Below are 26983 nucleotides of genomic sequence, written 5' to 3' on the forward strand. Positions count from 1 at the left end.
TACGCAATCTGACTGCTTAGAACAATAACAAAGAATGAAATGGAAATTTTCATTAACACAGTTAATTAATTAAGCCCCCAGCAACTATAAAACCAACGCAACAACAAGCACAAGAGTAACTGTTCTGTGTGTGGGAGTGTGACTCAACGTACGCATCTGGCACGGTTCTTCTTCAACAACACAACAATTTTTAAATAACATCATACTGAATTAATTAAAGAAAATACAAATACCATAATTACTCAAGAGAACCACAATTACACTCTAATCCAAGAACCCAAGCCAGATGCTTTGTTGAGTGAACCTGTAATGACACATTATTTAAAACATGGAAATAATGAAAAATAAATCAAGTTTCGTTACCTTCATATATTGACCAAAATCACTCTCATAATTACAATATATCTCCACACCGCCTCGCTATTACCACATCTGAACAAGAACCTTTCAGTATCACATCTCAGCAAGCACTCCCTACTAGCACATCTGAACACCAACTGACTACTACGAGCTCTCCCCAAGCAGTGACCTCTAGCACATCTCAATAATGACAGCCCGTGGAGGCGGCGGAACAATGCTCTCTAGCGATCTCTGGCGCTGTGGCTCAGTGTAGCCACCTTTCAATGTTTATGGAACACGTAACTGACTAATGAAATTACTCACGATTATTCCCTCCACGGTTTTTAGTGACACACTAACTGGAATAAAACGAACATAAAAGATTAACTGCTGTTGTATACTGTAGCCCTGCTGACAAGTAAAAGTCACAAGTAAAATATATCAATTTTTTTATTCATTCATCTGAATACAGCACAAAAATTTGTATTATATTTATGTGGAAGAGGAGATCCCCACTGAATGGAATTTACATTTCAGCAGATGCGTCCCAATGCCGCTTACCCCATATAGTAAAGTTGCGGATAAGTAGCTTGAGGATACGAAACTTGAGGGTAAATAGCTTGAGGATAAGAGACCCGAGGATAAGTCGCTGCAGAATACGCTAACTGAGGATAAGTCGTTTGAGGATATGCAACTTGAGGGTTGTCTTGCTGCTGCTGATCGTCTTGTTGTCCACCCCGTTCAACGTACTGACCCTCTGGGTTGCGGTAGAAAGGGTTGTACGGGTTATACCGCGAAAACGGCGGGCCACCAAGGATGACGCCATGGACCACCACCATCTCAGCTACCATAAGATATGCCGCCCCGAAAAACTGCAAAATGAGAGAGAACTCCTGTTAGTACCCCAACAATTCCAAAATCATATACTAAAATTAATATCCACAGTCAAAACTTAGCACACAGTACTAAAATATCAAAAGAACAAACACACTTAATTATCTACGAGAAGTCAGCAAACCGAATAGAAAGGAAAAACAAGCTATCAGAAGAAGATTACGAAAGATCGTCTTGGCATTGCACTCAAAAAAGATCTCCTTCTCTAGAATCGCCCTTATGTGCTCGTTACACCTTGCTATCTAATCAATGCGCCATACATCGAACCAAATAGAATTTTTTTCTTTGTTTTCAAAAACAATCACTATTACTCAACAAACGTTAAAACATAGCTAACGTATGCAGGAAGTGCATATAAATAATTGTAGTAAGTTAATACAACATTAACATAGCACAAAGCCAGCAAAATACCAGTAGTTCAATTTTAATCTTCACTTTTTCATTCATATAAGCAATTTACTACACAGAAATTTAATTTTATCCACAATTTGCAGTTGTGGACGTGGCTGTATTCAATATAAGGGAAGTATGACTAGAAATTCCGTCACAATTTTTTCGTGTTTTATTGAATTACACCATGCAAATCTTCTTAATACACATTATCAACAAGATAGAAAACAATTTGATCGTACTACACAATCAAGCCATTGCTAAGACGCTACATCTGTTTTATAACAACTAGAAATATCCCTTCATAAAATCAAAAGGCCTGAAACTATATCGAATCAACAGACGGATTTCGCTAGCTATAGTTATTTTAGTAATTTTAAACACTTATTTTTAATTTATTCCTTGTGTATGTTAACCCAGTTAATACTCAGCTCTATGACACTGTGTGATAAACTTCATCTTTGTTTATATTGCATAAAACTACATCTGTGAAGTGTTGTTAAAATATACAAACAAATGTGCACCTTGAGTGACGTGATGTACGATGACAAAAAGGATAAACCAACCACTACTGATGTTAAAAGGTTAAAAATTTTATTCCTTATTTGTTCGTTGAGTCTTTCATTGTTTTTTTTAATTATTTCTTATCATATGTTCCGCAGTTGACTCACTAAATACAAAACCCAACATCTAACTTTCTCATAAAGGAAAATACGTTTCGCCTCCCTCAAGAGCGGAAGTTATGCTTCAGAATAAAATTCAGTCATTAGTTGCACAGATATTTGTATTACACGTTACCGGTTTCAACAAATTAATTTTTCATCTTCAGAAACCTACAAAATTAGAGATATTAGACATCTTTAGAGCTTGGATATACATTCATGTAAAGTATTAAATGTGTATTACAGAAACTTACTTAGTATTGGTTTATCAGATGTCTATATCTTCTCCACAGAAGCATAATGCCATGGTATGTCCAAAAAAATTTACATATTGTACGTGGTTATTGTAAACACAGATTGTCAGATTGATAATTTACAGTAAATTAATCATAATCATGTACATGCCAAGCTGTGATGCCAGCAGCAAAGAGCATATATAAAAGCATATGAAAACTATGACTAATGTATAGAAGGAAGCTATGTATTATACATTTGGAAAAACGTGGCACATAGCTCTAATGCATGAAAGGAATGGGCTGATTTTCACTTTTTAAAGTGATGCTATACAATCAAAGTAGTGTCTGTTTCTCAATGCAAGCTGATCATTCAACATATCTGAATAAAATAGTAAACATGTATTAAGACGAATTGCACCTAACAATGGGTTCACAGGGCCCGAAAAGCATAGTGCAGTTTAATAAAAAAAAACTATTGTTGTCAAGTCTTCGAAGGAAGCACTCGAAAAACGAATTCGCAATGTCCAGACACTGATGGTGCCAGCATGTCAGTATCGATACATCTGAATATCTATATATGAAGTGCATAAGGGCCCTGAAGATGGCACACTGAAATTCCGAAACTGGTGGTCAACATAAAACAAAATAATGTCTCAGATACGTACGGCTGTTCGGCGATATTCCTTGATAAAGAAGGCGTTTTTATCATATTTCCTCTGCAGAGAAATGCTTATTAGTTTCGGTTGACAAACCGTACCAAAACATCTCCTGCAATGCAGACGACGGATAGCTACATGAATAACAGTATGTGCTATTTTGTTAAAAATGATACGAATATCATAATCACCATCCCAGAACTATAGGTAAAATTGCATCAAATTGTTTTTGACTGAATAATGAATGGAACGCCCTGAAAAGTTGAATGTATGGGTGAAATAAGAATAAAATTGTATTCTATCAAGGTCGAATCCTTTTCCAAAACATATTTATTTGAAAGCAAATAGGGGCACTGTAAGCGAGCTTTGACCACAAGTTGTATAGTCTCAGAGAACGGGAGCTGTCACGGACACTCCTCACGTTCTCTTTGATGAATACTCGCCGTCCAGGATAGCGCTCTGTATTCTATAGCTCAAAAATCCTGAAACTCTGTCATATTTTTCAGAGCCCGTTTCGTATGCTTCAGCCTTTGCTAAGTCTGCTGTGTGGAACAGTTTCGCTTGCTTTCCTGAAGTCTAGGAATGTTTTTCTTCGTTCTGCAAACTGCTCACAAATCAGTTGCATCACGTGTGTTCCCTAGAGTTACGAGCAGTACTCACCAAAATCTTCTTGTTCATCGTATTAGACGCTCTGGCTCTCCGCTCAGTGAATACCGGGCACTGTATTCTGGGACTGAGTGCTCCAGCCCACCTTATATACGGCACGTAAGTTATCATCAGCACTTCTCGCAATAACGAGAGGTGACCGTAGGTGCGAAGAGTGGGTAATCACATCCAACCAGCTCCAGAAACTGTACAACTCAAGGTCGCTACATAACTGATACACTTGTGTTCGCACCTTTCTCCCACTCTCTGCTCACCTGGGTGTCGAGGTCGCTCTAGTCTGTAATATCTGGTGGGATACAGGCCGCTATTTATTTGTCAAGGTAACAGGCCCAGCCTGTACCAGCACAACGGATTAAACAAGACGGCAGGATAACAGTACTAATTTAGCGTATTCTAAGAAGAAGGAAAACTCTGAATACCACGAGGCTGTATGCAGATACTTGATTCCGAGCAGTAGCAGCCGAATGCTATCTCTCAAGTTGCTCTAAGGCTTAACTGACGTCTTTAAGCGAGATTACATCGTATCACCGTCTCTTGGAACACTGTAAAATGTTCATATGACAGGTCCATTGTTTTATCATATTCCATCAAGAAGCACAACAGTTGGATGCCCTGTAAAAACACGTGAGGTTCCAAGAGATAATAATATTCGTTTATTAAAACGGAACTTCATCCTGATCGGTTCATGTCCTATGTAAACCTGTAATGGACGAAGGGAACCGTCGTTCATTCCATGCTTTTATTTGGTATTGTTTAAATTGGTCTGCTGTTGACGTAATATAGCGACAACTGCTGCAGTCACTAAATGGTAACGTATGAAAGCTGTGAACCAGCTTCTATCTCAAATAAAATAATTGGGAGATACCGCGTCTATCGTTATGTGTCTACACGTGAACTTTCTGATAGTGGAAGGGAAAAATCTTCAAATTACGACAATATCTCGTATTTTGAATTTTAATTCTTGCAACAGTAAAATGACAGTGATTTTATTAGATGTACATAATGAAATTTTCGTCAGAGAATAAAGCCCCGTGGTCCAGGAACAGCAGATTTGCAAAGTGGGCTTCTCAGAATAACACACCCGAAGCTGTCGATAGTCTTCTGAAGAAAAGATGAGACGGCGGACAAGCCACACAATAATAATCCAAGTACGTTTCTTTCCTAATAAATCCCCCGTGGCACACAAAACAGGTCAGAACACTACTGCAGAAGCAAAGAAGAAATAATGTCAGATCTGAGACTGACAAGGGCCTTCAAATGCTCGAAACTCAACGCGGACCGCGAAATGCTTTTAAGGTTTTCCGCAACGAAACTCCGTCTCAAAATATGGCGAAACGCCCGAAAAGGTTCTGATCATATGTAAAGTAAACCAGCAGCAAAGACTCAATCAATACTTTCACTGTGTGATGACAATGGTAATGTCACCGAAGACTTCGCCACGAAAGGAGACTCACGAAACACGGTTATCCGAAATTCTTTCACCAAAGAGTACGCCGGAAGTATTCCAGGATTCGAATCAATAACAGCTGGTAACATGAGTAATGTAGAAGTAGATACCCTCGGTGTAGCGAAGAAAGTTAGGTTACTTAATAAAGGCAAGTCTTCCGGTCCACATTGAACTGTAGGGATCATTTCGGAGTACGTTCATGAAGTAGCTCCATTTTTACCAGCCATATACAACCTCTCGATAGACAAGTTGCGCAGCTCACATCAACACACAAGAAGAAACAAAAGAAATCCGCTGAATTATAGACCCATATCATTGAAATATATTTGTAACAGGATTCTGAGACATATACTGTGTTCCAACTTCATGAAACAGCCAGAAGAAAGCGATCTGTTATAACATAAACAGCATGCAACTAAAGAAATATCGTTCTTGGGAAACACAATTTGTTTTTTTTATCAAGAAATAATAATGCTATCGACAGGGGATTTCAAAATGATTCCAGAAGATTTTTAACACTGTTCCTCACAAGAGCCTAATCATATTATTTTCCTGGGGAGTATCGTCTCACAAGGAATCCCTTGAGTGCGAGGTCGCAAATGGCCAATGATGATTGCGGCATTCGACATCCCACATGTTGTCTACCATGCGACAACAATATGGGTTTGCTAATGGCAACAGGGGGCGGGACCGGAGGTGACCGATGGTGGGTACAGTATGAGGTTACGGAGCGTAGTTGAACAGCTTAGTCGACGAGTACCTCACACATTGCTAGTGGTGTTGATATAAGGCAGAGAAATAGCAACGATAAGAAAAGCAAACATTGCCAAAGTCAACATTTCGTCAGAAAGGAACTCAAGGCATTTCGCAAAGTGAGAAAGAAGTGGTAGGTGTAATATTAGTGTTTCTGCAAAATGAGTCAGTGGAATATCTCGTGTCATATACGCTCGACTATGATGGCAATGTACATGAGGAGTTCAATAACGACGATACGTGCTTAACACGAAAAAGTGGTACTGAAGCAGTTGCCGAGACATGTAGTTCATCATCCTTGTCAGACAGGGAGCCACAAATCCCGTCTCCAGCGAAACGAAGTGAAGGAGCGGGTGCTAAACATGATTACGTACGTGGAAGATTATCAGTAGCACATTAAAAGACAATTATAAAAAGATTTCAGGTAAGTCGGCAGCAATACGACCGTTTAGTGCAATAGAAAAACTACGGGTATTCACGGGAGGACAAGACGCACTTGTTACAAAAGCTGGGGTTTGCACAGTTCAAAGATGCTCGATACAATTTACAGAATGTGCATGATAGATACCTACTACGATATACGCATCACATTACTGGCGACATAGATTACAGTGATTTCAAGGCAAGCAGTGAATGGTTGCATAACTTCAAACAATGCCACAGAATTTGAAAGCGTAATATAACGAAATTTCAAGCAAAGCGGTAGCTTAACGAAGCACAGCTAATTGCGGAATCGGCCAGAAAATTTGTAGTTGCGATAAACTTATCCCATCGTTCAGTAATGAATTTGTGTTTAAGTTCGACCAATCGGAATTTGAAGAGGACATGCATATGAAAGGAATCCTGGAAATAAGAGATATCAAGAGAGTTGTATCAAGATCAACAAACATGAGTGCCTAAATGCATTTGTATACAATTATGTGCCTAAACGCATTTGTACACAATTATGCCAACTGTTAATCTGGATGGTAAATTGGCTGGAAAGCTATTTATTGTGGTGTGAAAAGATGTGATCTTACAAGAGCTGTGGGGAATATTTACGTCGCAGCAAGCAAGAGTGGGAAAATGGTCTTAGCTGATCAAAATAACTTGATTTTGTTTGATTCCTGGTCTGCGTGTAAAAATCTTACACCTTTAGAGCAAACTATCCCTTCTTAAAAGTGTGTGACATATTCATACCACCTGGAACCCCTGGACAAATTCAGCTTCAGGATAAAATTAAAGTAATAGCAGCCCTCGGTCACAAAAAAGAAGTCTTTTTACCTAGGTTTCGGCACTGCTATGAGTGCCTTCGTCAGAATTAAAATACTCAAACTGGCGTGTCACGTATAAAAATAAATATCAAGCCATAAAGCTTTAGACACAAAATTTTTGAAATAGAATACGCAGAAGGCAAGCCACTATGGGCTGCTCACACGTGTCGAGCTACGGAAGCATCTGAGTCTGATGCTACTGTAGCTTTAATTTTACTTTGTGAATGGTCGCTGACCACGCAGCCATGTTCAAAACTCGGCTTCTGGATGTTTGTTTTTTTCTGTGGCTATAAAACGTATTGTAGCACGATCTGCAGCTACACCTTAAAAGATAGCTAGTTTCACGGTAAACACCACGACATACTGTTACGCATTCATTTCATGTCATTACATTCCATCAATTCTCATTACCCCGTTGCACCAATATGATTCTGTATGCGTTCTGTGAGTGTGGATACCTAGGTTAACGTCCTGCATAGTTTGTAACTTCCAAAGAGTTCCCCTTCGATCTTGATGGTGGGACTCTTTATGACACCGTGGCGAGCCATTTTTCGTTCGTATTTCATGATGCAAGTAAATGATTTGTTTTAAACATTTCTTGAATGTCAACGATGTCCATTTTGTAAAGTGTGATATATACACATACCACAGAAGGTCTACACCTCCTGGACACTCATTTTCGGTCGGCCTCCTGATGCATTTGGTGAACCATTAGCAGCTAATATTTTTCCTGTCATAATTGTTAACACTTGCAAATGAGCCTTTCTAAAACCTGAACTCAATAGGTGCCTTGTCGGTTGCACGACTGCATTTGTGATTTCCTGTCGAAAATGTCGCAGTTGGTAGGCCGTCTGTTGTTCTTAATACATATAAACGATTTAGGGGACAATATGAACAGCCGCCTTAGACTGCTTGCATGTGATGCTCTCATTTACAGTACAGTAAAGTCATGAGAAGGTCAAAACAAATTGTAAAATATATCTAGTGTGAAACTTGCCAGTTGACTCTAAACAACAAAAAGTTTAAGGTCAGCCAAATGACTACTATAAGGAATGCGTTAAATTTTGTTTGCACGATAAATCACACAGATTTAATGGCTGTCATTTCAACTAAATACCTAGGGATTACAATAACGAACAGTTTTTATAGACAGTGCACTTATAAGCTGCAACAGAGCTACTGAAAAGGCTGCCTACATTACGCTTTTCCGTCCTCTGTTAGAATATAGTTGTGCGGTATGGGATCCACACCCGGTAGGATTGACAGAGAACACTGAAAGTTCAAAGGATGGCAGCTCGTTTAACGTTATCGTGACAGAGAGAGTGACACGAATATGATAAGCGAGTTTGGGTCTCAATCATTAAAACAAAGGCGTTTTCAGTTGTAGCGGGGTCTTTTCACGAAAATCACCAATTTTGTCCTCCGAATGCCAAAATATTTTATTGATTCCCACTTATAAAGGGAGTAACGCCCACTGTAATAAAATAATAGAAATCAGAAAGATCTGTGCTCATTATGGACACGTGCTGTCCGAGAGTGAAACGGTCGCGAAATAGTCTCAAAGCGGTTCTGTGAGCCGTCTGCCAACACTTAAGTGTGAACTGCACAGTAGTCATGTAAATACACAGCAAACAGTTATACGCTGTGCAGTGCAGCGTACTTCGAGTATCAGTATCACAAGCCCTTGGCCCTGTCCCATTCACAAATGCTGAGGGAATAAATACCGTCGGTAAGTCTAAGGATGAGCTCTAATATCTCTGACGTTTCGCATCCTGACATTTTGTGCGTTTTATGTTGCGTGATTCTTCTTGGAACGTATTCTCTCAGAATCTTGACAGTGAACCTCTACGTGGTAACGCACAATGCCGCTCTACGAGCGTCTGGGACTGCACGTGGATGAGCATGCTCGTGAACACATTCGCGTCTACTGAACGAACCGATAACCAAAATCACACCCCTCTATGTATCTTTTCGTCTCCTGCTTTAGTTCTACCTTGATACGGTCTCGAATGTCGAGCAATATTTCAAGATGTAGTCGAACGAGTGTTTTGTGCGCTGCCTTTCACGTGGATGGATTAATCTCCTTGTAAATCTTCTGATGAATCTCAGTCTAACTTGTTTTTGAAATGTGAAAATTCGGCCTCTTAATTTGGCCAGAAAGAAACACGAGGAAGGACTAGACCGATGGGGATCTGGCACGGTTCATTCGCTGGTACAACATACAGATTTATTTTGCACAAATTGAATTACATTAAACCCAATTAAGAACTTAACTGAACAACAATTAATCTGAATATACCACAATAATCAGTGGTGGCAGAAACTGTCAATTATATCTGGCATACGGTCACTGTTTGCCAGACCATAAAATAAAAGAGTAATGATACAAACTCAAGCCAAATTTAAACAGCCATGAAAATAACCAAAACTTCTTGATCAAAAAACAACAATAAAAAATAATTTGTCTGGATCCAATCATCATTACTCCACGCGTGGAAAACACGTAAGCAGTGTCCCTTGCATGGATTGTGCTACAATGTGACGGCAGACGCTTGAGTCAGGCGAGGGAAACGACGTATTCGGCGCGTGATGTTCAGAAGGACAGACTTCTAAGCGTCTGGAAACGGCAGCAACACAAGGACGCATCACCTACTTATCTGCTTGCCATCGGAAAGAAACCACCCGCGTAGCTACGGCAATCTGCGCCCGTTATTACCCCGCTTTCATCCTTTTGGCCGCCTCTGAATATAGCCTTATCCGAGACAATGTGGGGTGAGGGTGGAGGCGCACAGGTTGACGTCAGCTTTGACGCAAAAGACTTCCATTTGCTTGGCACGCTGCCTCGTATATTCAGATTAACTACGCCCGCCTTCGCTGTACCCTCAATCCCTTCAAAGGCGGAGTAAACAGAAGCAGCACCTTCGGTGAAACGGGAACTTTCTAGCGGCACTGTATTTTTACACCTGTGACCAACACGTTTTTTGTTTCATTTTTACTTCACAATGTGTGTACGGTTAAAATGAGCGCTTAGCACCTGTGAATGGAGGAAGAAACGATTAAATTCACAGAATGTCCGAACTCGTCGGCAAACATCAGTCAGCACATTGGAACGCCCCAAATATTGAAAACTAAACTAAAAGAGTACCTTATTATCCTAAAAAACAAAAAAACACCGTCCAAACAGGCCGTGAAGGCCGAACGCTACCGACCGACCGCCGTGTCATCCTTAGCCCACAGGTGTCATTGGATGCAGATACGGAGGGGCATCTGGCCGGCACACTGCTTCCCCTGCAGTTGTCAGTTTTTGTGACCGGTGCAGCTAGTTCTCAATCAAGTATCTCTTCAATTGGTCATCCTTAGCCCACAGGTGTCATTGGATGCAGATACGGAGGGGCATCTGGCCGGCACACTGCTTCCCCTGCAGTTGTCAGTTTTTGTGACCGGTGCAGCTAGTTCTCAATCAAGTATCTCTTCAATTGGTCATCCTTAGCCCACAGGTGTCATTGGATGCAGATACGGACGGGCATCTGGCCGGCACACTGCTTCCCCTGCAGTTGTCAGTTTTTGTGACCGGTGCAGCTAGTTCTCAATCAAGTATCTCTTCAATTGGTCATCCTTAGCCCACAGGTGTCATTGGATGCAGATACGGAGGGGCATCTGGCCGGCACACTGCTTCCCCTGCAGTTGTCAGTTTTTGTGACCGGTGCAGCTAGTTCTCAATCAAGTATCTCTTCAATTGGTCATCCTTAGCCCACAGGTGTCATTGGATGCAGATACGGACGGGCATCTGGCCGGCACACTGCTTCCCCTGCAGTTGTCAGTTTTTGTGACCGGTGCAGCTAGTTCTCAATCAAGTATCTCTTCAATTGGTCATCCTTAGCCCACAGGTGTCATTGGATGCAGATACGGAGGGGCATCTGGCCGGCACACTGCTTCCCCTGCAGTTGTCAGTTTTTGTGACCGGTGCAGCTAGTTCTCAATCAAGTATCTCTTCAATTGGTCATCCTTAGCCCACAGGTGTCATTGGATGCAGATACGGAGGGGCATCTGGCCGGCACACTGCTTCCCCTGCAGTTGTCAGTTTTTGTGACCGGTGCAGCTAGTTCTCAATCAAGTATCTCTTCAATTGGTCATCCTTAGCCCACAGGTGTCATTGGATGCAGATACGGACGGGCATCTGGCCGGCACACTGCTTCCCCTGCAGTTGTCAGTTTTTGTGACCGGTGCAGCTAGTTCTCAATCAAGTATCTCTTCAATTGGTCATCCTTAGCCCACAGGTGTCATTGGATGCAGATACGGAGGGGCATCTGGCCGGCACACTGCTTCCCCTGCAGTTGTCAGTTTTTGTGACCGGTGCAGCTAGTTCTCAATCAAGTATCTCTTCAATTGGTCATCCTTAGCCCACAGGTGTCATTGGATGCAGATACGGAGGGGCATCTGGCCGGCACACTGCTTCCCCTGCAGTTGTCAGTTTTTGTGACCGGTGCAGCTAGTTCTCAATCAAGTATCTCTTCAATTGGTCATCCTTAGCCCACAGGTGTCATTGGATGCAGATACGGACGGGCATCTGGCCGGCACACTGCTTCCCCTGCAGTTGTCAGTTTTTGTGACCGGTGCAGCTAGTTCTCAATCAAGTATCTCTTCAATTGGTCATCCTTAGCCCACAGGTGTCATTGGATGCAGATACGGAGGGGCATCTGGCCGGCACACTGCTTCCCCTGCAGTTGTCAGTTTTTGTGACCGGTGCAGCTAGTTCTCAATCAAGTATCTCTTCAATTGGTCATCCTTAGCCCACAGGTGTCATTGGATGCAGATACGGACGGGCATCTGGCCGGCACACTGCTTCCCCTGCAGTTGTCAGTTTTTGTGACCGGTGCAGCTAGTTCTCAATCAAGTATCTCTTCAATTGGTCATCCTTAGCCCACAGGTGTCATTGGATGCAGATACGGAGGGGCATCTGGCCGGCACACTGCTTCCCCTGCAGTTGTCAGTTTTTGTGACCGGTGCAGCTAGTTCTCAATCAAGTATCTCTTCAATTGGTCATCCTTAGCCCACAGGTGTCATTGGATGCAGATACGGAGGGGCATCTGGCCGGCACACTGCTTCCCCTGCAGTTGTCAGTTTTTGTGACCGGTGCAGCTAGTTCTCAATCAAGTATCTCTTCAATTGGTCTCGCAAAGGCTGAGTGCACCCCGCTTGCCAGCCGCACTTGGCAGACCCAGACCGTGACCCACCCAAAGTCTGGCCACTTCAGTGATCCGATGGGAACCGGCGCTACCACTGCAGCGAGCCTGTTGGCTCTGTATTGCACTAGCCTTCTGTTATCTATCTTTTTCTTAGGTCTTCAACCATCAGGCTGATTACTGCACAGCTCGCCATGCATTTCTGTCTTCGGCCTCCTTCTTGAATGCGGTACAGGTAGTGCAGCTGGTATCCTCCACGATCTGGTAGATGTACTCCAGTCTCCATCTGCCTCTTGCATTTTTTTTCCTTCTGCTGTCTCTTCAATGATACTTTTACTGATACCATTACGTCTCAGCAAATGGCCGAACCATGTGCCCCTTCTGTGTTCTTTATGCTTCAGAAAACAAGGCTTCTCTGCCTCCACTCTGTGGACTACCTCTTCGATTGATATCTTGTCTACCCAAAAAAGTTTGAGTATTCTGCGATAGCACCACAGCTCGCAGGCTGTTATTTTATGTTTCTCCTTTTCCGAGTATTTCAGTTTCAGTACCATCTACATCTACATTTACATGGATACTGTGCAAATCACATTTAAGTGCCTGGCAGACGGTTTATCGAACCACCTTCACAATTCTCTATTATTCCAATCTCGTATAGTGCGCAGAAAGAACGAACACCTATATCTTTCTGTGGGAGCTCTGACTTCCCTTATTTTATCATGGTGATCGTTTCTCCCTATTTACAGGTAGGTCGTATCAATTGGTGAGAATGGCGACACAGACACTCTTATCTTCATTTCACCCCCTCTTTCGACGACTCTACACCAGAGGTCAAGAACTGCGACGCCTGCATTGAAACCACGCTGTTTTCTTATGGGTGGCCAAAGAAAATATTTCAGACACACCGCCGCCCAGGATCGGCCTAACGGGGATGCCATAAAGGGCGTCAATTAAAACACCCCTTTTCCCTTGTACATTGATCCCCAGACATTTGGGTGTCGAAAATGATAGTAAAGTTGAGCGGCCGGAAGACGCTCTTCATGAACTTTGACACTGTTGACACTTTCGGACGTTTCAGCCCTTCTGTAAGGACATTGTGGAGCTGCATCCTCATTGAACCTAATCTTACCCCCTTGGAGTACAGCGTGACCGCAATCTTTGCTCCCAGGTATAGGTTGGAAGCACTAGGGACCGAAATTTGAACTTGGTCCGAAGCAGAAAACAGTACTTATGCTTTTGTAGTCCTCCTATCCTTCAATACAATTGTCACATGAATATGTGCGTGAATAAAACGGCAAAGGATCCCCCTAAGAGACTCCCTCCCCCCCCCCCCAGTTCCTCAGCACCTCGAAGCCACCCACGAAACTTTATTGAGACAAACCCCACCGAAGGGATTTCGAGAGGGCTGCTAACCCTACGGCGAGAGTGCAGTAACCTGGCTGGTGTCGAAATTTCTGACAGGTACATTTGTAACATGCCGAACAAAGCTGCGTGGGTGGCACCGAGGACGTCGACGAAACTGTAGAGGGGAGGGACGAGTCTTAGAGCGAGCATCTGTTAATGTTGCACTTCCCGTGATCACTCCACAGGGGGGTGGAAACCAAGAGGGCAGAAAAAGCATAAGTACCTTTTGCTGCTTCTGATGACGTTCAAATTTCGTCGAATAGTTTGGAAAGGTCCCTAGTGTTTCCAGGTTGTACACGAAAGCAAACGCTGCAGTCGCGCTGCACGCCAAAGAAATTAGATCATTTTCAATGGGAAGGCAACCGCACAATGTCCTTAGAGTAGTACGAGACGTCCGAGGACGCCGGTAGTGTCAAGAATTGTCAAGACCGCCTTCCTATTGCTCATCGCACTACGAAATGTGGTTTACGACCGCGAAATCTGTGGAATCAACGTTCAAGAGAAAACGGTACTACCATTGACCCCCTTTATGTCACCCCCCTGAGGCCTTTTTGTGTCAGTTCTGAGTGGCGGTGTTTCTGAAAGGTTTCCCTCGGCCACCCATAAGAAAACTGCGTAATTCAACGCTGAGTGTCGCGGTTCTGACCTTCATCGCAGAATTGTCAAAAGAAGGGGTGAATTACGAACAACTTAAATTGGAAAGAACACGTTGAAAATGTTGTTGGGAAGGCGAACCAAGGACTGCCTTTTATCGGCGGAACACATAGAAGAAGCAACGAGACTTAAGCTTGTCTGTCCTATTTTTGGAGTACTGCTGCGTGATGTAGGATCCTTACCAGAGGGGGTTAACGGAGGACATCGAGAAAATTCAAAGAATGGCAGCACATTTTGTCGTACCGAGAAGTAGGGGAGAGAGTGTCACGGACATGATACAGGATTTGGATTGGAAATCATTAAAACAAAGGCGTTTCTCGTTGCGGCGGCTTCTTTTCATGAAATTTCAGTCTCCAACTTTATCCTCCGACTGCGAAAATATTTTGTTTGTTCTATCGTGTGGCTTACAAAACACTCGTTCTACCTATACTTGAGTATTGCTCATCAGTGTGGGATCCGTACCAGGTCGGGTTGACAGAGAGAGAAGATCCAAAGAAGAGCGGCGCGTTTCGTCACAGAGTTATTTGGTAAGCGTGATAGCGTTATGGAGATGTTAAGCAAACTCAAGTGGCAGACTCTGCAAGAGAGGCGCTCTGCATCACGGTGTAGCTTGCTGTCCAGGTTTCGAGAGGGTACGTTTCTGGATGAGGTATCGAATATATCGCTTCCCCCTACTTATACCTCCCGAGGAGATCACGAATGTAAAAATAGAGAGATTCGAGCGCGCACGGAGGCTTTCCGGCAGTAATTCTTCCCGCGAACCATACCCTACTGGAACAGGAAAGGGAGGTAATGACAGTGGCACGTAAAGTGCCCTCCGCCACACACCGTTGGGTGGCTTGCGGAGTATAAATGTAGATGTAGATGTAGACCTACATAGGCAGAAACGACCATCATAATAAAATAAGGGAAATCAGCGCTCGCACGGAAAGATGTATCTGTAGATGTTCGTTTTTTCCGCGCGCTATTCGAGATTGGAATAATAGAGAATTATTGTGAAGGTGGTTCGATGAACCTTCTGCCAGGCACTTGAGTGTGATTTGCAGAGTACCTATGTAGATGTGGATGTAAAAATGCGTGCAAGAGGGGCTGTGATGACTTTTCTATTGTGTGTCTTGGCCGCGACAGCGTTGTGCAAAGTTATGGTGAAATTTTGTGCCAATGCGACGACACTAACACAGCTTACAGCTCACATGAACTTCTCGGCTTTGGTCTTTTCTTCGCATGTGTCAACACCTCACTGCTTGAAGCGTCACTGAGCCCAAGCGTGACGTCGCCGGGCGCCATGCTTTTGCACCATTAGAAAGGAAGGCTGTAGGTTTCTTTGAGCCAGTTTTCACATTTACGCGTCGCAATGCGAGACAGTTATGGGGTATCGAAAAAGTGATCCTTTAATTTTATTACTCAACGTAGATAAAAAGACAGCAGTGTCATATTTCACTGAGGAACTAGAAACTTTTAGCTCAGGACAAGAGCATGTAGAGGAACTACGGATCAAGTTAAAAAGAATAATTAGCCCCGGACTGGATAGCTACGCATCTTGTAAAACGGTTTATGATGGGAGGGACCCTACATGTTATGTAATCACTATCATCATCGTTTCCCAGCTCCAGTTTGCCAGGAGTAAAAGCAAAGAAATTACTAATTCATTCTTCTGTCATTGTATCTCTAAATCAGTACAGAAACAACAACTGCACATAAGACCTTTGTGTCATTTTTTGTTTACATAGAGCCAGTCTCGCGTCCTTGATAAATTTAAAATATTCTTTAAACTTAATTATTCTTCCGAAACTGACCATGAGTGAGATATGTGGGAGCTGTTATAGGGTAGTGAGTAAAGGGATTTGTTGCCAAACTTGTAGGAAATATTTCCACTGGGGAGGTGGGGGAGGGGTGATGCAGTGGGTAGAATGTTGAGAGAACAGAAAAGGCTCTCCCCTGGAACTGTAGAGTATGCAGTAGGAACATTTTGATTGGGGAATAGGAAAGGAAAATCTGTGCCCTTCAAGCTCAGTTGGAGGAAGCAAGAAAGGAACTGATAAGGATCAAGGAAGATAGGGGGGAGGAGGGTGGTTGGGAACTGGTAGCTGGTAGGAGTATAGGAAGAAAGAGAACACGATATGATACTTTTATCATCAAAGCCAAAAACAGGTATCTACCACTACCAGAGTTAAGTGGAGAAGATCCTCAGGTAGAACGAGCAGCAGGAAATGTGAAACAAATTTCAACCGAGGCCAAAAAGCCTAGGAGTGTACAAAGTGTTAGGAAGGAGAAAGTGTGGCTCCTAGGTAGTAGCCATAGGTGAGGTGTAGGCCCTCAGTTACAGGGAAATTTAGGAGCAGCGTACCAGGCCACCAGTATCTTCAAGCCAAATGCAGGACTGTCATGTTGTAACGCCGGAAATGCATATCCTCCTATTTCCATCTATTGTACTATAAATTTGTTTTCCTTATTTCTGTTACCTGAATATATAACATTTCTGTGTCTTCGTATATTGTAACTGTTTTACTATATATATATATATATATATATATATATATATATATATATATATATATATATATATATATATATATATATATATATATATATATACACATTTATGTCGATGTATAATTGGTTTGTTTCGTAAATATTATTTGTATTTTTACGCTGGGTCTTGCCTAGGGAAAACTGCTATCGAACGATTACATCGATAGGTCGTGTGAAGAATCAAAGTGTGTAGGATCTTTGGTAGTGTTAACTCTGCCGCGTGGAGCGCGGGCAGGGCAGTTGGAGTCTGGCTGGAGTAGCGAGTGGAGCAGGTGTGTGGTGTGACGCTCCCGCGAGTTGCCGCGCTTTCGGGGTTTAGCAGCATGTAATTGCGCTCGACTTGCGATGATAGTTTCTGACATGGTGTCGCGGACGGGAAGCCTTAGCTGGTGCACATCAAGAGCCCGTTTCGTCTGGTGACCGTGTTGAGAAGAAGGCGCGCCAACATCCAGCTTCTGCAACAGCGACGGCCGACAATGAGTGACTGTCGCCACCTCCTCGATCGACGGCTTCAAACCTTCAATCAACTAACAAGGAAGACTAAAAGCACGTAAAGTTTCAGAACTGTATGGCAGACCTCAGCTTTTCAAATTGTTCCATTTGCCTCGCAAAATTACAGCAACTCAGCATGAACCTTTGTTGCTCATTATCCCAATTGCATTACCAAGCAGGGTCCCTTCCTTTTCCGAAATGAAACCGAGTGTCGTTGAAATTCAGACGCCAGCATTAAAGTACTATCATTGCATTTCATTACTTTAGTTTCCAAGTGCAGTTAAAGCATAGCTGGCTACAATAGTTAGATTACACAAGCACAAATTAAGAGTGCGAGTTTTGTTAGCATATTTTAGCTTACCTGTGACTGCAGCTCAGCTTGGTACGTACTAAATTTTATTATTGTTAATTATTCAGAATCATTTAATTCGAGTTTAAAGTTAAATCTCTTGTTTCTAAATTGCGTAGAGTCAAGTTGCTTTTGAAATGATTGTTGAGGTAGTCCAAGACTAACCGTATTCTGCTGGATTTCGATGTGCTTCAGAAAGAAAGCTCACTATTAACTTCAGTCACTAAATTAACTTTCGATTTTCCGGTTTTATTAATTCTTTTGCTAAATTAAGTCAGAGTGTAGCGAAATTTATTACTTCTGACAAACTTTCAGTTTTCACACTACACGTGTCAACCTTCAGTTGCCACGCTTCTAGTGCTAATTATATGTGTAATAACCTTTCTTTTTCAGTTACTATAGTAATTGTCCTTAGGACAGGCGACCGTGATTTCCCCCAAATCTCAAATATCTAATTACCGCTAGTTAATTGTTGACGTAACGGCCGCACATTTACTTTCTTTATTAACTTTACCCCTTTTCAAAATTAATTTCCACCAGTTTCATTTGCATTTTTCCTTTCATTTAGATGTAACCCTTTCCTCCCTCTTTACCGACAGATTAACTTCGGTGACGATTGCTTTCCCAAATTTCCCATTAGGTACACGCGGTTTCATTTTTCACTGTCATTAAGGTCGATAAGTGAGGGGGAGGTTACACGTGGCGACCTGGTGACAGGACAATCTTCAAATTTGAGGTCGTTCTGGACACGAATTTAGCATTGTGCAAATCTCGTAACAAAGTACTGGTTACGAAATGGTCGATACGTCAGCGAGAATATTAGTCTGAGGAATCCTAATTAGATTTGAGATTTGTTATTTATATTGAAAATTATTAAAATGAGTGAAGGCAACAATTACCAAAATTTGGTAGACTTGGGTACGGAACAATAGGTCGAACAGTGGGAAACACGCACCGCGGTACCCATTGTTCAGGGGCAGGCGGCTAGCATGAAAGACGCGACCGCCGAGACGCAACAAAGAGCAGAAATGGAATTCCAAACATTAGAAAATGTTTCGGAATCGGAAGTGAAAATCAAATCGGAATCCCTTGATGACGAATACGGGGGGACAATTAAAGAGGAAGCCGCTACGGAAGTAAAACCGGTAGTTTCCGGGAATTTAACTGATTTATTGAATGTTTTGATTAACGAAATCAAGGCTCAGTCTAGCAAGATAGAAACTCAATCGGCAGAAATTAAAGCTCAGTCTGAAAAAATTGACAGGAAGCTAGACAATCAGAACAAAGCTATTAATGTTGTTAACAACAATGTTGGAATTGTTAACACAAAAGTTGATAAAATCAAAGAAGATATTGTTGTGATTAATACCGAAATCGGTAATCTTAAACAGGAAATGATAGGCGTTCAGGCGGAAATTGCGAGCATAAATACGCGTTTTAATTCCGAAATTAGCAGAATCGAGAAAAGTGTAGGAGACGCAGTTGCTCCGATCATCGAGAATAAGGTGACGGAACAAATTCAATTAGTGAGAAAAGACGATCAACAGAGGGTGGAAACTTTAAAGGTTTTAGTATCCGAAGTAGATACCAAAGTGAGGAAGCAGGCTAATACCTGCGAAGAGAAAAAGAGGGAAGTGGAAACGCTTGCGACAACCACTTGCCAAGTGATTACGAGAGTGTCGGAATTAGAAAAGAAACTTGAAGAAAAACAGAGCTATGTGCCAATCTGTGCACATAGTTCGGAATTGTTGACGAAAGAGGAGCGGTTCGACCCCTTGAAAAAAGGCGGTATACACGCGACGGATTTCATTAAAAACTGTGAAAGAGTTTTACCCAGATCATGGACTAATGAGAGAAAAATTAATGCGGTTATTGATGTGTTGGCTGGTGATGCCAAGCGTTGGGGCTTAAACCTCAACATTACGAACCTGACCTTTGACGAGTTTAAAAATTTGTTTCTGGCTGAATACTGGTCAGAGTAAAAACAGCAAAGTGTCTGGCGCGAATTTGTCGTATCGAGGCCTTTCGATGGGAATTCGCGCGGCTCGATGAAGGAGTTTTGTGAGGGCTGGATCCGCAAGTTGGAATATTTGCGTGATCGCCGCACGGAATCCGAAATAGTCTGGGAACTCTACAAGAAGCTTCCAGATGATACAAAACGCTACGTAGGAAGCAATTACAGGACAATCAATCATTTCCTGGAAAGAGTTGAGGACGAGGACAATTGGCGCAATAATCGCGATACTGGTAGAGGCCGTGGTAACAACAACGGGTACCACAGCAACCACAACAATCATAACTATGGGAATAATGCATACCGCAATCTTGGCAGCAATAACAATAGTGGTTCGGGCCGTAATGACAATCGATACACTGCAAATAATAACAGGAATGACGGAAACCAGTATCATACTAGCGTGATACGGGCTTCGCAGAATAGTAATAACGCCAGAGTGTGTGATCAGCCGCCTCAGCAGCATCCGGGGAGCGTATCTGCTGGGACGAGACAGGGAAACCATTAGCCGCGCCGGTGAGGGGCCGACCGGGCGTGGAGAAATTTTGGCGGCCCAATAACAGTAGAAAACCCAGGTGTCGTCGTTATGAAAATTCCGTGTGGAATAATCAACGGCGGGAGAGTGTGCCAGTGTTAGGAGAAAGGAGTGCGCCCACAGGTAGTAAATCAGCTGTATACACGGCAGTAGGAAGTACATTCACTGTCAGTGAGAACAATTTAAGTAGTGTTCCGGAAATCGATTATAAAGTGGTAGCTGTAATACCCACAGCGGAACTGGAGATTGAGTTTAAGAATGATTCGCAAGTGTTGAGAGAAGATCAGATGTCGGATAAAACGTCCGTCATCGAGCGAGGGGATGCAGAGAGGGATGAGGTCTGGTTAAGGCAGTTCGGTCGCTTATACGACGAACTAAGAGATTATAGGGGCCTGTATGGGAGAAGTGTTTATGGGGAGCGCGTGCAGGATTTTCCGCATCTCGTCCCGCAGGAAGATAGTGTTTGTGAAATGATAGAAAGATCTGGCCCTAACCGGCAGACTTTACTAGAAATAGTTGATGTTAATGGGGAGCACGAGCAAGATTCGTCGTGTTTCGTCCCGCAGGAGTTGGATGTTGAAGTAGTAACGGAAAGTTCTGGCCCTAACCGGTAGACTTTACCGAAAGTTGTAGTGGTAGAAGTAGCCGACCCATCCGACGCAAGCCTCCAGTTTAAACATTGCGAAAGTATTGAGGAGAAAGATTACGAAAATTTTAGTGATAGCCGGACACGATTGGTAGAAAAGCATGTGGATTACAGCGTGTATGAGGTTAGAGCTGACATTATACGGTCAGACGATAGCAGTGTGGGTTGCGCAGATCTAGCGGAAGTAATTGCAGAGACTACTGGGCACATTCCTCCAGGTAGATTGGCGGATGATATCAATCTGGCCAAAGTGGAATCAACGAAGGTGACAATTAGTGAAATGATAGCAGGGCAACACTCACTAGTTGACGAGTTCGAGGAAAAGGTTTCGGTATTGGAGGCGAAGCTACAGACTAAGCCTCAGGACAAACGTGTTGAAATTAAGACTGTATGTGAACAGAGGCTGAAAAGGCCGCCAGATAAACCGGATTTAGGATCAAAGCCGGATGGTTTTTTCTGGAATGACCTGGATATAGACGAGGATTTATTGTGGGAAAATAAAGAAACAGTCGAGGACAAGTGTAGACAGATAGTAGTGTCTGCTAATATGCACGACCTACAACTAAACGTGTTGATTGACACCGGTGCAGAATTGAGTGCTGTATCTGGGAAAATATTTGAGTTACTGAAAGACAGACCTGGTATCGTAGTTATGCCAGTAACAGGAGTGAAAATTATCGGTGCTACTGGGAAGGCCAGTAAACCGGTCACAAAACAGATTTTGGTCAACTTCGAGATATGTGGGGCACGATTTGAGCAAGAGTTTGTCGTCGTGCCAGACTTAACTACGGATCTAATTATCGGGTTAGATTGGCTATTAAAGTACCGTGCAGTGATTAATTGCGAAAGCAAAACTTTGACATGTACGTCACAAGATAAAACAATAGTAGTTAGCGTTGACGAGGCAGGAGACGGTGTGCATAGGCAATACCAGCCTATACACATTGTGGCCGAATGGTATTGATGTAGGTATGAATTTGAACTACTGTAATGTGAGGAATCTCGGCATTGACAATAGTGTAGAAACTGCATTGGAAAGTATTGTAGACGGTGTATCAAACGTAACACACGAACAAAGACGAGGCCTGTATGAAGTGATAATGAGGAATAAGAGTGTGTTTTCAGACAAACCGGGACTTGTGGAAGGGTATAAATGCAAGTTGCATGTAATTCCGCACGAACCATTCTTCGTGAGACCGTATGCTATACCGCTGTCCAAAAAGGAAGCAGTGCAACGGGAGATAGATAAGATGATCGAATGGGGAGTGATTGAAAGAAGTACGAGTCCATACAATAACGGTTTGGTCATTGTAGCAAAACGGGATGGTAGTGTGCGTATTGTGATTGACGCACGCACGTTGAATAGGGTCGTTCAACGTGAAACAGACAGACCAGAGAGTATGGAGGAGATTTTGCAACGTTTTCATGACGTTAAGTTCATGACTAGCCTCGATCTGACGGCTAGTTACTGGCAAATAGAACTCGAAGAAGAATCTAGGCCATACACTGCCTTCTTGTTTGCGGGCAGGTGTTATCAGTATAGAGTACTGCCGTTTGGACTTAATATATCTGTGTCCGTATTCATCAGGGCCCTAGATAAAGTGCTAGGATCGGCTTTGAGTTCAAGGTTAACTGTATATGTTGACGACCTATTGTTGGCCAATGCCACTTGGCATGACCATTGTGACCTGTTAGATGAAGTTTTTAGAGCATTGCGCCGTGGCGGAATGACTCTAAAGCTAAAGAAATGCGAATTTGTAAAGCAGGAACTGAAATTTTTAGGGCATGTAATTACCACTGCTGGTATTACGAAGGACCCAGAGAAACTAGAGGCAATAAGGAATTGTCCTCCACCCAAGTCTAGGAAACAGTTAAAAAGTTTTCTAGGGCTCACAGGATTTTACCGTAAATTCGTAAAAGGACAAGTGTTTAATGATGAAAATTTGAATAACCTCTTACGCAAAAATATTCCGTTTGTGTGGACTGACGGGTGTCAGGCCGCTTTCGAGAAATTAAAAGACGAGTTGTTAAGATCTAACATACTATTTCATCCTGATTTATCGCTACCCTTCCATCTGGGAACGGATTCGTCGAATTACGGGGTGGGGGTAGAACTGTTCCAAGAAGGTAAAGGAGAGGATAAGGAACACCGGACGATAGCGTTCGCGAGTCGAACTTTATCAAAAAGTGAGCGAAACTACACGATTTCTGAGAAAGAGTGTCTCGCTATCGTGTGGGGATTCAAGAAGTTCAAGGGTTACCTATGGGACCGTAAGGTGATTATTCATACGGACCATAAGGCGCTCACTTATCTGAAGGATTGTAAACTCCTTCACGAAAGACTGACTAGGTGGTCGCTGTATTTACAGCAATTTAACTATGACATCTGTTACGTAAAAGGGACCGACAATTGCGTTGCGGATGCGCTGTCGCGGTTGCCCGAGTCTAATCAAGATGTATTGAAAGAGGAGTCAGATGGAGTGGTCAAATTATACTATTTTAAAGAAGCTGAGGGACGCAAATTAATAGTGAACATCTGTAAGAATCTACGTCGTCATCAGAACGAGGATGGTTGTTTAAATATGGTGAAAACCCGATATGACGAAAGGAGTCCAGAAGGAGAGAAATTAAGGAAGTATTACAAGATATACGATCATATCTTGTACATACGTAAGGGTGAAGATAGTAATATTTGGCGGGTATGCTGGCCCACCAAATTCGTCACGGAAATAATAGACTACTACCATTTGGCGTATGGTCACTGTGGACCGAAGAAATGTACGGAAAAGCTGTATGAAGTAGTGCATTTTAACAACATGTTAAAACGCGTTACTGACAGAGTGAAAACTTGCGATTTATGTCAGAAGGTGAAGGTTAACAACTGTACGAGTCGTGGTCCTATGCAAAGTATAAGGCCTAACGACACCTTTGAATTACTGTGCGTGGACTTGTACGGACCTTTGCCCAAGTCATCAGGAAACTTTGCCTACATTTTAGTAGTGCTAGAAGCTTTTTCCAAGTTCATCAAGCTATACCCGATTAGGAAAGCTACAGCCAAAGCGGTCTATAGCAAGCTTGTGAACGATTATTTTGTTCATATTGGTAAGCCCAAGGCGATTCTATCAGACAATGGGGCACAATTTACTTCTAAGTTGTGGAATGAAGGCATGGAAAGTAATGGGGTCGAGGTGATCCATATTTCAGCTTATTGTCCGGCTGGGAATCCCGCTGAGAGGTATATGCGCGAGCTAGGCCGACTTTGCCGTACCTATTGCCATCACAACCATAGGGCATGGGGCAAATATGTAGCAGTATTTGAGAGAATTATGAACACCTTGAGACATGAATCTACGGGATTTTCTCCAGAGGAAATCCTGTTGGATGACAGAAGTAAAAGTTTAGTGGAAGAGATAATCAAATTCCCTCCACGGATTGACATTAGTATTGGTGTGAAAAAAGATCGTTTGCGAGAAGTAATGAAGCTAAAAGCTGATGCTCGCATACGTCGTCATGACGCTAAAGCGCGTTTTGCTAAGTTTGCAATCGGAGACTTAGTTCTTGTAAAAGCTCACGAGAAATCGAGCGAGATAGACAATGAAATCTCTAAATTTAAGTTTGTGTATAATGGACCATATAAAGTCATTGGTATACCTCACACAAATGCTTATTGCTTAGAGTATCCAAGCTCTGGAAAACGATTAGGTATACGGAATATTGTAGACTTGAAATTGTACCAACCTAGGATTGATTAATACCACAGAATGGGTAATTTGTACAGTATGTAATATAGAGTGTAAGATTTAAGGATGTGCCATGTTGCGATGCTTTTGCCTGACCTAGAGGTCATTAAAGAACTTGTAATTAACAAGTAATTAATTTTTGATTAGACGTTTTAACCAATTGAAAAATCCAAGCTGCTAGTTTAAGTTTTCAGCTGAGTCACAGTAGATTAAGGAATGTAAATATGCTTTTGTAACTAGCTGTCAGATTTCATGAATGTGTGTTTTACTAGTCATTGCCGATGTACTTAGACGCTGTTTTAAGTTTCAGGCTAGTACATGCGTGTGATGATGGACAGTGTTGAGTTATCCACTGTGATAGTATTAAGGGACTCCTTGAGATTACTCGGGAGTGAGTTTTCCTAAAGAATTCAGTGAAACGGACGTTCTGGAAATGCCGCTACACAGGCGAGTGAGATCAAGCGTGCCGCACAGGCGGGCGCAACAATATTGGCAAGGTGGAGCCGCTGTCGGCTCTTGGGTCGCTGTCGGCTCTTGTGCCGCTGTCGGCATTCTTTGTACTTGCGAGTACGGAAGGCGGAGTTGTTTTTCTTCCCGGACAGCTGATATGAAAGAATTCTGTTGTCAACATTTATGTTTTTGTCGATCTGCTGTATATTATTTTCTTGTTTAGCGTCAAGTGCACACTCATGACGAGAATATTAATTATGAAAAGTTTATATAAAATACGTATTCTATGTAATTAATTATTAATTTGCGTATTTTGATATACCTGTTTTCTATGACCATGTAATCTGATTAATTTTGTAAATAGTATTCCATTTCTTGATACTGCTAGGAATTTAGATTTTTAGAATAGCTAAACCATTTTCTATGTTCTCTATGAATTTTAATATATTGTCAACCTGTTTTATTTTGTGCAAGATGACAGAGTGGAATAAGATTAGGAGTGTCTCCACTCAATTATTATCGTCTAAAAATTGGTTTACGGTTAATTAGACGAATGCTAAATTTTGTTGATGTTTTGAGCATATGCATTTCCGCTGTTTCTTTTTTGGGACATTTTCTGAGTCTGTTTAGGTTACACGAACATCCTCAGACAATGTGGGGCACGTGTAACGCCGGAAATGCATATCCTCCTATTTCCATCTATTGTACTATAAATTTGTTTTCCTTATTTCTGTTACCTGAATATATAACATTTCTGTGTCTTCGTATATTGTAACTGTTTTACTATATATATATATATATATATATATATATATATATATATATATATATATATATATATATATATATATATATACATTTATGTCGATGTATAATTGGTTTGTTTCGTAAATATTATTTGTATTTTTACGCTGGGTCTTGCCTAGGGAAAACTGCTATCGAACGATTACATCGATAGGTCGTGTGAAGAATCAAAGTGTGTAGGATCTTTGGTAGTGTTAACTCTGCCGCGTGGAGCGCGGGCAGGGCAGTTGGAGTCTGGCTGGAGTAGCGAGTGGAGCAGGTGTGTGGTGTGACGCTCCCGCGAGTTGCCGCGCTTTCGGGGTTTAGCAGCATGTAATTGCGCTCGACTTGCGATGATAGTTTCTGACATGGTGTCGCGGACGGGAAGCCTTAGCTGGTGCACATCAAGAGCCCGTTTCGTCTGGTGACCGTGTTGAGAAGAAGGCGCGCCAACATCCAGCTTCTGCAACAGCGACGGCCGACAATGAGTGACTGTCGCCACCTCCTCGATCGACGGCTTCAAACCTTCAATCAACTAACAAGGAAGACTAAAAGCACGTAAAGTTTCAGAACTGTATGGCAGACCTCAGCTTTTCAAATTGTTCCATTTGCCTCGCAAAATTACAGCAACTCAGCATGAACCTTTGTTGCTCATTATCCCAATTGCATTACCAAGCAGGGTCCCTTCCTTTTCCGAAATGAAACCGAGTGTCGTTGAAATTCAGACGCCAGCATTAAAGTACTATCATTGCATTTCATTACTTTAGTTTCCAAGTGCAGTTAAAGCATAGCTGGCTACAATAGTTAGATTACACAAGCACAAATTAAGAGTGCGAGTTTTGTTAGCATATTTTAGCTTACCTGTGACTGCAGCTCAGCTTGGTACGTACTAAATTTTATTATTG

The 26983-nt window shown here is 42.4% G+C and overlaps 1 long non-coding RNA gene across 1 annotated transcript; it reads right to left on the reverse strand.

The window, feature by feature from the left end:
* Window positions 1–771: 771 nt before the first annotated feature.
* LOC126234369 (uncharacterized) lies at window positions 772–3966 on the reverse strand. The gene is made up of 2 exons (XR_007544716.1): window positions 3838–3966; window positions 772–1211 (listed from the first exon to the last, which is right to left on the reverse strand). It is a non-coding gene; the product is annotated as an uncharacterized LOC126234369 (long non-coding RNA).
* Window positions 3967–26983: the final 23017 nt, after the last annotated feature.

This window comes from Schistocerca nitens, chromosome 2, assembly GCF_023898315.1.
Source record: "Schistocerca nitens isolate TAMUIC-IGC-003100 chromosome 2, iqSchNite1.1, whole genome shotgun sequence".
Classification (NCBI taxonomy): Eukaryota; Metazoa; Arthropoda; class Insecta; order Orthoptera; family Acrididae; genus Schistocerca; species Schistocerca nitens.